This window comes from Squalius cephalus (genome assembly GCF_949319135.1).
Source record: "Squalius cephalus genome assembly, chromosome: 23".
NCBI lineage: Eukaryota > Metazoa > Chordata > Actinopteri > Cypriniformes > Leuciscidae > Squalius > Squalius cephalus.
Genome location: NC_137144.1, coordinates 14,271,202 through 14,287,165, shown reverse-complemented (window position 1 = coordinate 14,287,165; position 15,964 = coordinate 14,271,202). Strand labels below are relative to the sequence as shown.

Sequence of the window (15,964 nt, the reverse complement as noted above, 5' to 3'; positions counted from 1 at the left end):
GTACATATGCCTGTCCTCGCTTGCTAGCTCTCATATGCCATATAAACCGAACGTAAGGTTATGAGGAAAGTGATAAAACAAGCTGCAGAGGGTAATAAATTCTACTGGATGTTTATTGGTTTGACTGAAGCACATGGGCAAGTTGTGACATAAGATCTGCACATACATGTACAGCATGCAGTCTCTTTCCTTCTCTTTCTCTCCCTCTGGGTGGAGGAATGCAAAGGCAGCTCAGGCCACGAGCTGTTTCGTAAAAACTGTGGGAGGGAAGTCACGTTGTAGTGAAATTCACAGGCTGAGCGGAAAAGAAGGGGAGGGGGAGTTGATTTATGTCATCCAGGAATGGTTGCTGGTGCGCTGGCTTCTCTTTTAGACCCCAGCGCACATCCATAGCCACTCCTACTGCATCTCTCATGTCCTGCAATGCACATTACCAGGGATTTAGCAGGTCTGTTGGGATTCATAAAATGTGAGATGTATTTTTAGCTGCTGTGCCTTAAGGATCTACATTAAAATTGTCATATTGTACATTTTATTTTATTTATTTTATTCTTTTTTTTTTTTTTTTTTTTTTTTAACAATTTACCATTGTTCGGCAAATAAAAAAAAAACGTCGTTTCAATAGGAATCCATGCAATTTGGAATTTCGCTTGAGTGATAAAGATTTTCCACACAGATTTTGCATCAAGTTGACAGAAAGCTGCTTGGTCTGAAAGTGACTTCTGTGTGAGCTGTGCTTCATACATACACAATTGACAATATAGACATTTTTGCACAAATTTCCCCACACATTTAGTCATATCTTTTTTCAAAAACAGTAAAATATTAAGAATTAAACTGTCTTTAAACGCCCCCTAAATCGGCATGTGAAATGAAAAGCCACATTAGCGTAGGGTCATATATAGTTATCTGTCCCTTTGCAAAGCCTACATTAGATTGTGATAAAAAAAAACATTACAAAATTGCAGACTTTGTTAAATATGTACTTTATCCATTTGTTTCTTCATTTAGTGCATATGTTTGCAACGTGGTTTGTCTTTGTGATAGGTTGAGTAGTAGACCTTGTGAGGACATTACATAAGGATGCTTGTGAAATGTGTGCGGAGAGACGCGTATAACAAACAGAGCTTTATAATTTCACATAATGGAGCAAATGCTTGCTTAAGTTTACTCCACAACCTAATACACTGCCCAACACAGCACTCAGCAGCTTTGCTATTTGTAGTGTTAGCCTCCAAATGTCTTTTACTTGTTTAGTTAGGACTTTTTTTTTTTTGGTAAAAGTGTGACAGTTAAGTGGCAGACTATGACTTATTTCGTGCGTTATGTCTGCAGTCTGGAGGCCGTGGGTTGGTGTTGAGCGTTTTAGTACCACATGAACTGAGATGACCTTCTCTGAAAGCTACAAAGTTGAAAAAGGTGTTTAATGTGCAACATTCAGGTTTCAAGGATTCTCATTTATTTGAAAACATCAAAGAGAATCACAGTGCCAGCTGTTCCCCCCCGAACGGCCCCCACCCCCCCACACACACTTTTGCCTGATCTGCCTTCTTTTCCATTTTAGTCGAGGAAAACCGATGTAAATCAAACAGGCGTCTCTCTCTGTCCTTAAAGACGCATTCCACGTTAGCTCTATGCAGGTTTTTTCGTTGGCCAATACAAACATAACAAGAGTTTCACAGTCACTTCTCCTTTGTCCGGTGGAACTTCTGAGGAAATTTATTGGCTACAGAGTAATCTATATGGATTAAGATATTTTTTTTATCTCTCTGTGCACATAAATCAACTGGTAAAGAGTAATGAGAAGAAACCAATGATCGTTCTTACTATTGAAGTCCACATGAAACAGCATGTGCAACCTAATTTACTTCCATAAACACTTTTTACTGCCACTTCTACCAGGACTACTTCCTACTCTTACAACTTTTTTACTATTTGTTACTGCTACTTAAATGTATTTATTGTTCTGCCTACGTTTTATTGTTTTGACTACGATATAGCACGTCACTTTAACATCCCAGTGCCCTCAACTTTGTGTTTATGGTCATGCTTACTAAATTTGTGTATGGTCCTGTTAATGTTACTGTAAGTCTGAGCCTCGTCACAAACATTTCAATGCAGTTTCCCCACTGTAAATTGTGCAAATGACAAATAAATGATGCATTTCCATGTGAAACATATACATTTGTGGGGAGAAAAAAAGCAGGACATGACTTCATTTTATACACCGAGTGTTGATTGCATAGTGGGCGTTATTGTGCGTAAGTCCTCACAATCTCATGACAATTCATAACATTTTGGCAAATTGAAATGGTATGAATTCGTACGACCTCATTCATACGTTTCAGGTGAAACAATAATGAAAATTGAATCATTATTTAAACCCAGACAGCAACATAGTGTCGGCCCAGATTCGGCCCACATCTGGTATGCGTGGAATCCACATGTCCAGATGTGGCCCGCATCTGGGCCAACACTATGTTGCTGTTTGGGTATATCGTAATTGTACAGTACTATCGTATTTGTACATGAGACTTAGCTAGTTTTAATGTAAATGAAAAAAAAAAAAAAGTCAGTCATTTCAAAGCAGACACTGTATTTATTGTGTCCGCCATGTTTTCTCACTGACACGCCCCCAACTCAGAAACTCTGGGCTTAAAGAAAGTTCAGAGTTTCTCACTTATAATTACAATTTTGTGGGGGCATTCTTGTTCATTCAACTCATAAACATGATCTTTCCGACATGACTTGAATGCACCATTACATATATTAGCTATCTGTTAGCATTCCCATTAGTAATGCATGGATCGCAGTAATATCTGCGGACACTGCGGATAATCCACAGACCGGGCAGGCCAAGTAATAAAAAATAACATTTTGGTTAATTACAGATGGGTCGCGGGTGGATAAGATAAATCATTGATGATAGAAATATTAATGTGTTTAAAGCTTAATTTCCGTCAGGCACTAATTTGCAGACTCTAATTTATCTACGCAGTTGCAGGGGCCACTTGTTTAAGCAGCAATGGAGGCAAAACAGATCTGAGAGAAATTTGCTTTGCTTTGCTTTTTAACAGCGGATTCGGGTAACATTAGAGCTGATCCACGCATCTCTAATTCCCATTCATCTCAAAGGCAGTTCAGCGGCATGAGAATATAATGACATATGTACTTAATATAATGATTTATATTTTGCTAATGGTGCTATGCTAATGCTAAACGCAGACTCTTTGTCGAGCATGGAGCCAGGTGGTTAGAGAGGAGGGGTTGAAAATATGGAGATGTCGACTGAAGTCGTTTCAGAGACAAAGCAAGTTAATACATTTTGATGAAAGGTATGAAAACAATCATACTTTTCTTTCGAATTGCATGCAATGATGAATCGTTCACAAATATAAATCAAAGTCAATTTCAATGTCATGTTGACTTTAAGATCAAGCTCAGATCAATAAAACTCAGCTCAGCTCCACAGCATTGTAAAACGAGTTAAATGATTTTTACCTTATTGGAGTTTATACATGTACATCAACTTGTCAGTTAAAAGGGCAGCGAGCTGTAAGAAGACAAACAAAACTAATGCACTTCCACAGACGGCTTGTTATTCGCAAATGAATTGAAGCAAACAAGTTTTGACAACAGCCAGTCGTTATCCAATTTACTCTGATTTTCACGGAGGTCATTTTACCACGGCAGCCACATTTTTCAGGAGGAACATTTCCCCCTTGGATCTCCTCTTTGCGAAATGGCAGCTCAAGCTTCCTGGCCATGTTCATGGTTGCTCATTTTACAGAACTTATTTCCAGCAACTGGCTCTTCATTTGAAAATCAAATTCAGCGGGAACAAGCCTCCAGGCGCTAGGAAATTATGAACAGGCTAATCACTCTAAATCAGTTGTTATACAGTATGCAAAGAAGACTGCATAATGATTATGACTCTGGTACATTTGAGTTTAAACGTTGGTTGCTGAGGCTTTGGCTTCAAAGCAAGTAAGTTGGTCTAAAAACATTGGTCTGTTGCTATTATATATATATATATATACTGTATATATACACACACACACATACACACACGATGTATGTATATCATTAGTGCTGTCAAATCGATTAATCGCATCTAACAATACTTACAATCTTTTATGTTAGATGTGATTAATCAGGATTAATTGATTTGACAGCGCTAGTTTTTGTGAAATAACCAATGAGGTGCATAGCAGGAAGTTATAAATAAGGCTGTTAATTTAATGTATTGATTTCATGACTATGAATAAAAATAATTAAAAATGTAAAATTGTAATGTCTCTTAAATTAAAAACAAACAGAAAAAATGGTTAAGGTTTGTATTGTGCAATACAAATTTGGCACAACTGTAGTTTGCTAAATGTCAATTATCTAATGACTGTTCATGCAACTTACAGACCAAAACTGTTTTGAAATGAATTATCTTATTTTTTTCTTGGCAAATATTGATATATGCTACTAATTGTGATTCATTTGATTAATGAATCTGCATATAATGTGATTAATTAAGTTAAAATCATAAAAAAAACACTTCAATTAGACATTGAGCTGGTTCAGGTATCTATGTCTGCAGTTGTGCTTTCCTCTCTAGCGGTTAATTCTATACATTCACAACACAAAGAGCTGCCAGTCTTACAAAGGTCTGGTTTCCAATTATCTCACTTGCCTGACACAATATGAGAGTTTTTTTCTTTTGCTTTAAAGGTTTGATGTCTTTTATATAGCTTCAATATACCTGTCTGATAGCACTGTGCAGGTTTAAATGGATTTCCATCTATTACGACCAGTCAATAATAAGCCTGAAGTAGTGAATATGTGTTTTTATTATGTGCGATAACAGCTTCTTTCCTTTAGTGGATAATGATTAAGAACGGGAAGTAGATGGTAATGGAGAGATTGTGTGTTTGTGTGACAGTGTCTGAGAAAGTAAGCCATTAAGACGAGCCCATCCTGCTTTATTTATGAGGTCTCATTGTGAAAGTATAAGCATCCGCTATAGATTTTCTTAATGGGGGAATGGGTTCAAATGTGAGCTACCCTTTTTGCTCTGCTTCAGTTGCTGCAGTGCTGGGTTTCATTGTGTAGCAATATGAGAAAAATACAGAGTGAGTGGATGGAGATGGGTGGAGGTCGGACAGTCTTTTTATATTCCTCGACCCAGAATCGAGGATGGAGCGAGGGTGCGTTATCTGATCCTCTCTGTAATCTCATATGTCCACAGAGAGGGAACATCAATACCAGGCCTGTTTTATATAAAAAAAAAATTCTGTCTGAATATGGTCCACATTTCATCTGAGAGTTGTCTAGTTAATGTTGTCTTAAAGTTGTTTAGACCTCAGGCCCTCTGTCTTTTCTCAATGGCCAGATCTGGGAGTTTAATAATTACAAAGGATATATATATATATATATTTATTACTTATTTAGCTGAAGGTAACAGATGCTGAATAGTGAATACAGAATCTGAATTTCACAATTATGCAAAAAACTGTGTTTGGCTACCAACCAGAACACCCTAGCAACCACACTGCATCAGTCAGGCAACCAACCAACCAGGACACCATAGCAACCACACTGCATCAGTCTGGCAACCAACCAACCAGAACACCCTAGCAACCACACAGCATCAGTCAGGCAACCAACCAACCAGGACACCCTAGCAACCACACTGCATCAGTCAGGCAACCAACCAACCAGGACACCCTAGCAACCACACTGCATCAGTCAGGCAACCAACCAACCAACCAGGACACCCTAGCAACCACACTGCATCAGTCAGGCAACCAACCAACCAGGACACCCTAGCAACCACACAGCATCAGTCTTGCAACCAACTAGAACACCATAGCAACCACATTGCATCACTCTGACAACCAACCAGAACACCCTAGCAACCACAAAGCATTATTCTGGCAACCAACCAAACACCCAAGCAACCAATAGCAACAGTCTGTCAACCAACCAGAGCACCCTAGCAACCACATATCAACAGTCTGTCAACCAACTAGAACACCCTAGCAACCACATATAAAACAGTCTGTCAACCAACTAGAACACCCTAGCAACCACATAGCAACACTCTGGAAACCAACCAGAACACCCTTGCAACCATAAAACACATCTTGGAAACCACAGTAGAAGTTTTTTCATGTACAAACGTACAAAAAAATTGTAGTTGGATACTAAACACAAGAGTGAACTTAAATTCGCCCTGTTCTTTATTCTCAGTAGACGACATCATGCTGAGTGAGGAAACCTTCATGTCTAGACTACAAAATCCTAGCGTAACATAATTCCCCATAATTCTTAGGAGTATAAACATGTACTTCCATTAGAAGACTCTTGAGAAATATAGTAATTATACGATATAGTCATTATACAGTAAACTGGCCAGTGTGATAGGTGGTGTCTGCATATTACAGTAAATGACTATCTCTGTGTACCTGCGGCTCCATCTGCACCTCTATCCTGGCTTGATCTTTATTTCACACCCGCACAGTGTGTGCGCTCGGACGTATACATTCATGCATTCGCCCCCAGAGCGTGTTCCTGCCCTCGTCTGTTGTGTCTCCTGCCGACTGTGCAGGTATCGAGGAGGCTTTTAATAATGCACAGTAAGCCTGCTTTGAAGCCGACTGCTCCTGTGCACAATATTCCTTGGCTCCCCATGGATCTCCCTGTCAGTTTCTCTGCCCGGGGCCGTGTTGCCTCAGCCATCAGCTCTCCTGTCAATCACTCTCCTGATGAAGCAATGCTCACACACAGCAGGGCGTCAATTAAGCAGCAGGCATTCAGTGGACCTATAGCTGCACATTACCTGCACGACCATCAGATTTGCAACATAAAACTTTATTTGCAATAGACATTATGCAACATAACTTTTTTTTATGCTAATCGGTAGTTCACCCTTGTGTTCTTCCAAACTTGGTGGCACTTAAAAATGAACTAAATGGAAAAACTTTTAAAATGATAGAGAAAACAATGTAGTCTGTCTATTTATCAGTTCTATTTGGGAATATTTGACATCTTGAAGCACCATTTAAATGTGCATCCATATATATATATATATATATGTTTTCGTTATCAGCCCAATAAGAAAAACTGGCCGATATATTCAAGCCGATTTTATAAAATTAAAGCCAATATTTTATAGCCGATATTTCCTACAGGTGAGACGTGATGCTTTTGAATTGCTTGAAATATGATTGGTTAATGCAGATTCAGTAGTTAAGTGCAATGTGTGCGGTGCAAGTCCGTCATATAGGCTACATAACATTATAATTGTGTGCTTAGGACATGGATTTTAATGGTGAGACTTTTGTTTTTGTAATCAGGCTCTCAAAAATTATATAAAAAGTTTGATTTAGATTTATCGGCCAATATATCGGTTATCAGCTTTCAAATATAAAGAATTATCGGTTATCGGTATGGGCCAAAATTTTCAGCCATAGTTTCAGAAATTGTAAGCCATTAAAAAAAACCTGTAAGATACCTAACCATTGTGCATTAAAAAAACTAGAGTCATAGAGCTGAAATAGTAATTATGTCTAAAGGTATCAGTGCTAGATTAAGTCAGCCAGTTCCATAGTATCATTGCAGAGTTTCTTAAGGATGCATTGTTAGCTTTGCCAAAGTGTGTATCCCCTGAAAGAGAGGCTGGCTCAAGTTCATGCAGTGTTTATTTTTTAATCTGCTCGTGGTAATCTGAGACACGACCCTCAACGGGCTTTATCCTCCCCTGTACAACAGATGCCGCTTTATGGAAGTCAGACACTAACTGCCGCATTCACACAAAGCCTGCTCACTTGAGCAAGGGCAGTCACACGGTGGACGAGGAGCGGACAAAGAGTGCACACAGGTATGTGTGTGAGCACAAGGTCGTTTCAAGGACAGGCCAGCTGTGTCGTCTAGGCAGAAAAGCCCGTCTGCCACACAACGTGATCCGCCTGACAAACAAAACAAGTGGAGAAACACACAGACGGCCCAGTGATTCACACTCACAAACACCCACATATGCATATAACAGCAACAGACAATGCACACACCTTTTATTTTTCTGAAATCTAGCATTATATTTCAAGATCAAACGTAATTTGCCATAAAACTCACAAAGAGAGCATTTAACAATTCTGTCCTCATTTACCAATTAATTTATTTTTGCAAAAATTAAGTCAATATTTTGATATTGACATTCATTTAATTTTACTTATACTTAAATGGAATAAAATTTTAGTCTACAAAAATAACATTTAGATATTACTTTTTACATTTTAGTAAGAAATGAAACTAAATATTGAAGCATTTTATATATTAATTGAAACATGTATCATCACTTAAAAAGCATGTGAAAATTGTCCTTGTTGTGAAAACATGAGCTCCAGAAATTAAATTATGAGTGCACTTGTAATACAATATTGTGAATTATTTTTGCTTTGGTTATTGATTGTTCTTTAAGTTCACAATCGATTTGCATCATTTTATGCAGATTCAGTTGTAATATTGTGTCTATGTTCTGTGTATGATTAGAATCAAATCAGAGCAGAGTAGACCAATCACAACAGACTGTGCCATCTGACCAATCAGTGCAGAGTAGACCAATCACAACAGACTCAGCCATCTGACCAATCAGAGCAGAGTAGACCAATCACAACAGACTGGGCCATCTGACCAATCAGAGCAGAGTAGACCAATCACAACAGACTGAGCCATCTGACCAATCAGAGCAGAGTAGACCATTCACAACAGACTGGGCCATCTGACCAATCAGAGCAGAGTAGACCATTCACAACAGACTGGGCCATCTGACCAATCAGAGCAAAGTAGACCAATCACAACAGACTGGGCCATCTGACCAATCAGAGCAGAGTATACCAATCACAACAGACTGAGCCATCTGACCAATCAGAGCAGAGTAGACCAATCACAACAGACTGGGCCATCTGACCAATCAGAGCAGAGTAGACCAATCACAACAGACTGGGCCATCTGACCAATCAGAGCAGAGTAGATTCTCAGAAAGGAGGGGTTTAGAGATACATGATCCTTCATCAAACCTTTTCAGACACTGTGAAAGAAGAGGTGATGCTACAATGTATATCATGAGAAAATTAAAGTGTTTTTTGATTGTGAATGCATCTAAACCTGAAACAAAAATAGAAAGTTAGAAACCTTTAAAATAGCATAATAGGGGCACTTTACGTTTTCTCATGAGATCAAGTGCTCTTTTACAAATAATTAAAGTGAACACATCTAGGGTGTCAAGCTCAAAAGGCAAGGAAATTATGACATAATTTCATTTTAAGGTGCACTATTCCTTTAAATGAACAATAAATAATGCTTACAGTATATACCTGTACTATAAGAAAAAGGTCGACCCACAGCAAGTATTATCCCTGGGGAAGCGAAGGTATTTCAGTTTTTTATCTTCTTGTACAAAGCAGCAAACTCCAATTTGATTCGAGTTCATAGTAGTACACAACACTGAAATCCAATCTCTTTTGATATATCATTCACAACCAGTCTGAGCTGCTTCTACATCCATATGAAGAAAGCTTCAGTTGATAAGATTCTTAGAAGAACTGGGAAACTATATACCTGCACTAATCCCTATACTTGTGTGGTGATCTGAGCCGCGTTTGCGTGAGATTGCAGATATACAGTCGGTTGGGAAAAGTTTAGCCTAGATCAGTGTGACGCATGATGCTCCCTGTGAGAAACTGAGGGTGGTAATGTAATCTCAGCACTGTCTGTTATCTGAAGCCTGAAGGAGTGAAGGGCCACATCTTTCTTTGTAGCTGGACCTCTGCTCTTTTGAGACACATGACGACTTTGTTCTTGCTATAAGTTGCACTTTTATTGTACTGTGCACCCACCAAACTAAAATCAGAGAAAGAACATTCATTTTGATTCCAGAGCGAAAGACGGATTATTAAATTGGATGTTTTCACCTGTAGCGTTTTTGATATACAAAGACTAAATTTAAAGGGATAGCGCACCTATAAAATGAAAACTGGTTGAAATGTAAATGATTCAAAATAAAATGGACTCACTCTTATGTCATCAGAACCCATTTGATTTGTTCTGTTTCTGAAGAAATTCGAAGAAATTTTGAGTGTCCTGGCTGCTCTTTTCAACAAAAGTAAATGGGGACTGGAGATATTGAGCTCCAAAATTGACAACAACCCCCCCCCAAAAAAAACTATTCCATACAACTTGTACGCTACGCTATGTTTTATACACAGAGGAGAAGATTTTCAGGTAATAACTATCGTATGGCTTAAAGATGCATAGTGCAGAATTCGTATGGAGTATAATTAGAGTAATTATATAATTATAAATTAAATAATTATAAGTATTTGGGCATTTTTCGAGCTCGAAAACATCTGTCCCATTCACTTTCACTGTATGGAAAAGAGCAGCCCGGACAATCTGTTAAACATCTTCTTTTGTGTTTCACGGGAAAAAGAAAGTCATACAACTTTTCTTTTCTCTCTTTTTCTACTTAAGTTTATGGACAAAATCCCCAGACGTCTTTCCTAAAATTAACCTATTTTTGTAACTTTTTTTTAAACAATAGGTATTTATTCATGTGTCTTTTTCATTTCTACAGTGTGTGTGTTAGTAGGTGATCTAATAATTCCTGTTTTAATTTCCCAGTGGTTCTTTTGGCTTGGGGCACAAGCAAAATGAGAGGCGCTTGTGGTAAAGTGGGGCTCGAATTCTCCTGCGGATCCAGAAAACGGGTCTATTTGTGGACCTGTTTCTCAAAGCGTCTGTCATTGCATCTACCATAACTTCTGCCCAAATGCAGTTCAAACATATACAGTACAGGAGGGATTTGAAGTAAAAAATAACCCACTCAAGGCCATGCCTTACAGTGATTTTATAAAACTAAGGCAAGAATAGTGTAATAAAAGAATAAGAAAATCAATAACATAATTCATAATAGGATTTCAAACAGGTGCCGAGAGCCGATTTGGAACGGGTGATTTGGAAGAAAGAGGAGGGTGAAAGGGGGTTTTGGTGTACTCTGTGACCGCCTCCAGTGCTTCATGCCGGTCGGATGACTGAGCGCTGCTGACGCGATCGGTGCAGGAGGAGGACAGAGCAGATGCCATGTGAAAAAGAGAGTGGGAGGATAAGTACAAAGTGCACATGGCCAAGACGCCACAAGCACATGGGATCCTGAACGTAATGAGAAGCAATGATAAGGGCCTCGTCAACAAACACTGCGTTAGTGAGGGACATGGGGAGAGTGGAGGAGGTCAAGGCAACCTTGCTGAGATTGAACAATTATTCTACGGACTTAACCCTTTAAGAAATTATCATTTTTTTATTAAAAAAGGTTTACTGAGTATATTATTGCACAATTTCATGCTTGAAAAATAGTCATCCAAAATGAAAATGCAGTCATTATTTACTCACCTTGTAAACTGTAAGTGCCAGGAATGTTTGTTACCAAAATTCTTTGAAATATCTTCTTTTATGTTCCACATAAGAAAAAAAATCATACAGGTTCAAAATGACAGCGAGTTAATCACAGAAATTTCATTTTTTGGGGAGAACTATCCGTTTAACCCATCAAAAATTATTTTCTTTTAAAAATGTTCTTTTATAAAATATATTAATCACACATTGAATGAAAAACCCAAAAATTAAAAATTGTTGTCATATACCTGTTCTTTCTTCTGAAGACAGAAGATATTTTGGAAAATGTCTTGCAGAAATTATGACCGCAAGTTCCGTTGTTACCAACATAGTTCACCGATTCTGTGTTTCCCAAAACCATAGTTCCAATAACCATACGTAAACAGCATCGCAAACTTGTGTGGTGAACTTTTCAAAAAATGTCTGAGTAAATTCTACATTTGAATTTGAACTTTGTGACTGTTACAAAAGTATGTTTTATATAGTATGAATGTCCGCTTCCGTGGCCTCATGGCCCGTGGCGTAAAGTGTCCAGCAAATGTGCACTTCAGAATCTCACCGGAAGTAGTAGGTCATCCAGGGATTTTAACGCCTACTGTTTTTCGAATACTATGTATTCGGACATAATACTCTGTTGGCATACTGGTTTTGGCATACTATATAGTAGAGAAGTATTTGATTTGGGACGGAGCACATGTTTTTTGTTTTTTTTTCATCGAGTGAAAGTTTTGTTTTTCCAAACTTGGTGTTTTACACCAAAGTTTTGTTTTGGACCCCATTGACTTTCACTGTGTGGACAAAAAACAGTTTGTCAAAACATCTTCTTTGTATTACGCAGAAGAAAGAAAGTCATACAGGTTTGGAATGACGTGAGGGTGAGTACATGGTACATCTCTTAGAATACCGGTGTAGTAAAAAGTTTTGTCACACTTTAGATTAGGGTCCAATTCTCACTAACTATTAACTACTAATTTTGCCTCAATGAACTCCTAATTACTGCTTATTAATAGTTAATAAGGTAGGTGTTAAGTTTAGGATTAAGGGATGCAGAATATGATCATGCATAATAAGTCTTTAATATGTGCTTTATATGTATTAATAAACAGCCAATATCCTAGTAATATGCATGCTAATAAACAAGTTAAAGGGTTAGTTCACCCAAAAATGAAAATTCTGTCAGTAATTACTCACCCTCATGTTGTTCCAACCCCGTAAGACCTTCGTTCATCTTCAGAACATAAATTAAGATATTTTTGATGAAATCTGAGAGCTGATCACTCCTCCATAGGCTTCTAGGTGACCGAAACTTGCTGGCCCAGAAAAGTTATTAAAGAGATCGTTAATATAGTCCAAGTGACTACAGTGGCTTAATCTTAAGTATATCAAGCGACGAGAATACTTTTTGTGCGCAAAAACAAACAAAAATAACGACTTTATTCCACTATTCATTTCCTTCTCTCTGGGCTTCTAGTTGGTTCACGTAGTGTTTTTGCGTCGCGCGTCTGTGTTACACGTCACCACGTAGGCTCACAATTGGCCGAAGCTGGTCATGTGTGTGATGCGTGTTGACGTGCAACACAGACGCGCTGCGCAAAAACACTACGAGGCCCAGAGAGAAGGAAATGAATAGTGGAATAAAGTCGTTATTTTTGTTTGTTTTTGCGCACAAAAAGTATTCTCGTCGCTTGATATACTTAAGATTAAGCCACTGTAGTCACTTGGACTATATTAACGATCTCTTTAATAACTTTTCTGGGCCAGCAAGTTTCGGTCACCTAGAAGCCTATGGAGGAGTGATCAGCTCTCAGATTTAATCAAAAATATCTTAATTTATGTTCTGAAGATGAACGAAGGTCTTACGCGGTTGGAACAACATGAGGGTGAGTAATTACTGACAAAATTTTCATTTTTGGGTGAACTAACCCTTTAATAGTGGGAATTGGACCCAAAATAAAAGCATCTCCCCGGCCTTATTGTGTACCACTCATAATTGCACTCTTCTAAAGTAAAAATAAATAAATAATAATAATAATAAATGGTCAAGTCTTCATAACCTGTCATCAAAATCTAATAACTTATTCTGCCTCTTAAATGACTTTCCTTTGATTTCACCAACCTCTTCAATCTAACCAAATAACCCATGACCCAATCAATCTCCAATTGCTAAAATCAAGTTACACAATCGTGAAAATATTCCAATGTAAAGCTGCTTTGTGCTGATGTGGTTTGCAGGGGTGGATTCTGCATGTCTCTGAGTAGCCTGAGGCTGGACATGATGAATGATTGTTTCTGTTAGGAGTGAGAGAGCAAGGTTAGGAATCTGTGTGTGATATACAGCCGACTGTCTGATATTCAAGCAATGAGTTGCTAAAACATTTAGCACTGCTCTGTTTGGTTCTTGCGTCACACTGTTCCCGTAAGCTTGTGGCTGACAGGAAAGGAAGTGGCAGAGGAAGTGGGGCACCAGCTAAGTCAATGTCATTTTAGCGAGGCCATGCAAACTGAACTGATGCAATCCATTGGAACCGTTCTGGGGTAAAGCATGGGGTTAGCCAGTCGTTTTAAGGGAAACAGACCCCTGGTCCAGTTAGTTGTTCAGAACAGCTCAGAGTTCAAACTGTATCTAGTTCATGTCTAACACTTAAGTACTTGTGTCAAAGATCAGGAGACGCTAAAATAGGTATTGCTTGAACATGCAAACTGGTGTTGCTTTAAGGTTGTTTAAAGTTCATCAGTCTTAAAAGACGCCTATTGCTAGCACTTATAAGGCAGCATCCCAACCATCATGGAACCTCACTAGTGACTCTATAGGCAAAAAAAAAAAAAAAAAAAAAAAACATGCACCATGCATATAGCACCCTACATATGTCAGGCACAGATCTTACTTTCTATACAATAGAGTTTGATGTTAGTGTGCAGCTAAGCTAATGACATTAAGAAGTTCCTACTGTTCAAAGTGTATCTTTCTATAAAAGCTGTCCAACTGTTAACTTTGCTCTAAAATGTTCCTGTCTACATAGGGAGTACACTTATTAAGGAACATTCACATCAAGTTTTAATAATCATTCTGATTCTATGAGAATAGGGAAGTCCACACCATAACGATCATTGAATCGTTTCAGAATTCAGAATCGTTTCACACCATAACGATAGTGGAATCACTTTCAGAATTATTATTTTTTTCCAGCTGATGAACGATAAAAACATTTACAGTCATTCAAAATCCATACAATTTTAAAGAGCTCGAGCATTTAAAGCGGCAGACGACAAAAGTGCGCTTATAATAAACGCTTATCATGCGTTAGTTAGTATCACATATAGTAGCATTATATTGATCGTTTTCAGTGTGAACGTGCCTTTAGACAGCATCCTAATCATCATTGAACCCTGTTAGTAACACTTTATAGGGAGCATCTCGCACATGAGACTCGACTTAGTATTTATTTCAATAGAGTATGACATTAGTATGTTGCTATACTAACAACAAAATACTCTAATTAGCATCAAAATACTCAGAAAACACAAATATTTAGCACGACGGTGACTGAACTATTTTTATTGTTATTTTTCAGTACGAAATGTTTGGAATATTTATTTTATGCATTCTGGGATTACCTTGTCCAGGAAAGATATAGGCAACGTAACGCCAACAATATTCATCCAGAGCAAATGAAACTTTGTGTCAACTCGCTGTCGGAGAGATGAGAGAGTGAGAAAGCTGGTATCGTGTAGTCTATCTATTCTGTGGAAAATGAGTATTGGAAGAGTTTCAGATCATTTAGTATCGATAGGTATTGAAAAATCAATATTTTTGACAACATTGCTCTTAGTTTATTAATTCAGATGCATTTTTAAGAGACTACAACTGAAAAATGTATATTTAAGCTACATAATGTAATTCAACCCGCCAAGGTGGCTGGTAGGAGTGAGTGCGTTACAAGCCACTGCTGAAATCCACACGCATTTGGCGGGTTAGCGGGTGTTAATGTCAAGCCCCGTATGTATTGGTGTTTTGCAATTTTGGGAGTGTAAAGCAATTTAGTCAATTTGTGTTGTTTTTCATTGTGCTATAGAAATAAATGTTGATTGATTGTTTGAATTTTCCTTCTATTGTGATTAAACAATCCTGTATTCCGAGTATTATGACACAGATGCTGTAGGTCATGATCCACAAGTGCTTTCCTGTCATACTTTCATGTAGTTGGACGGCTGAATGAAGGCATCATTTGTCTTGATTGTGTCCAGATTTGCAGGTCCTCAGCCTCTGATCTCAAGATTATAACTCACATGAACTACCATTTAAAGCTAGGGTAGGTAATCCTGTTCAGAAAAAAAAACATTCCAAATGTGTTTAAACTGTCTTTATATACCAATACATAATTAAAATGTAAGTACTCTGAAAAAGAAAGTATAAAAATCGAGTGTCTGTAGACCTCTCACGACTGTTGTAAACACAGGTCATTATTTCCATTCACTCCACCCCCTCCCTTCTGGGCTCCTTCCAAAGCCACGCCCCCAAAAC

The 15,964-nt window shown here is 38.1% G+C and overlaps 1 protein-coding gene across 1 annotated transcript in view; it reads right to left on the bottom strand.

The window, feature by feature from the left end:
• The window catches only part of ca12 (carbonic anhydrase XII), a 127,145-nt gene that overhangs the window by 69,049 nt on the left and 42,132 nt on the right, over window positions 1-15,964 (bottom strand). The gene's annotated exons all lie outside the window — the stretch shown is intronic.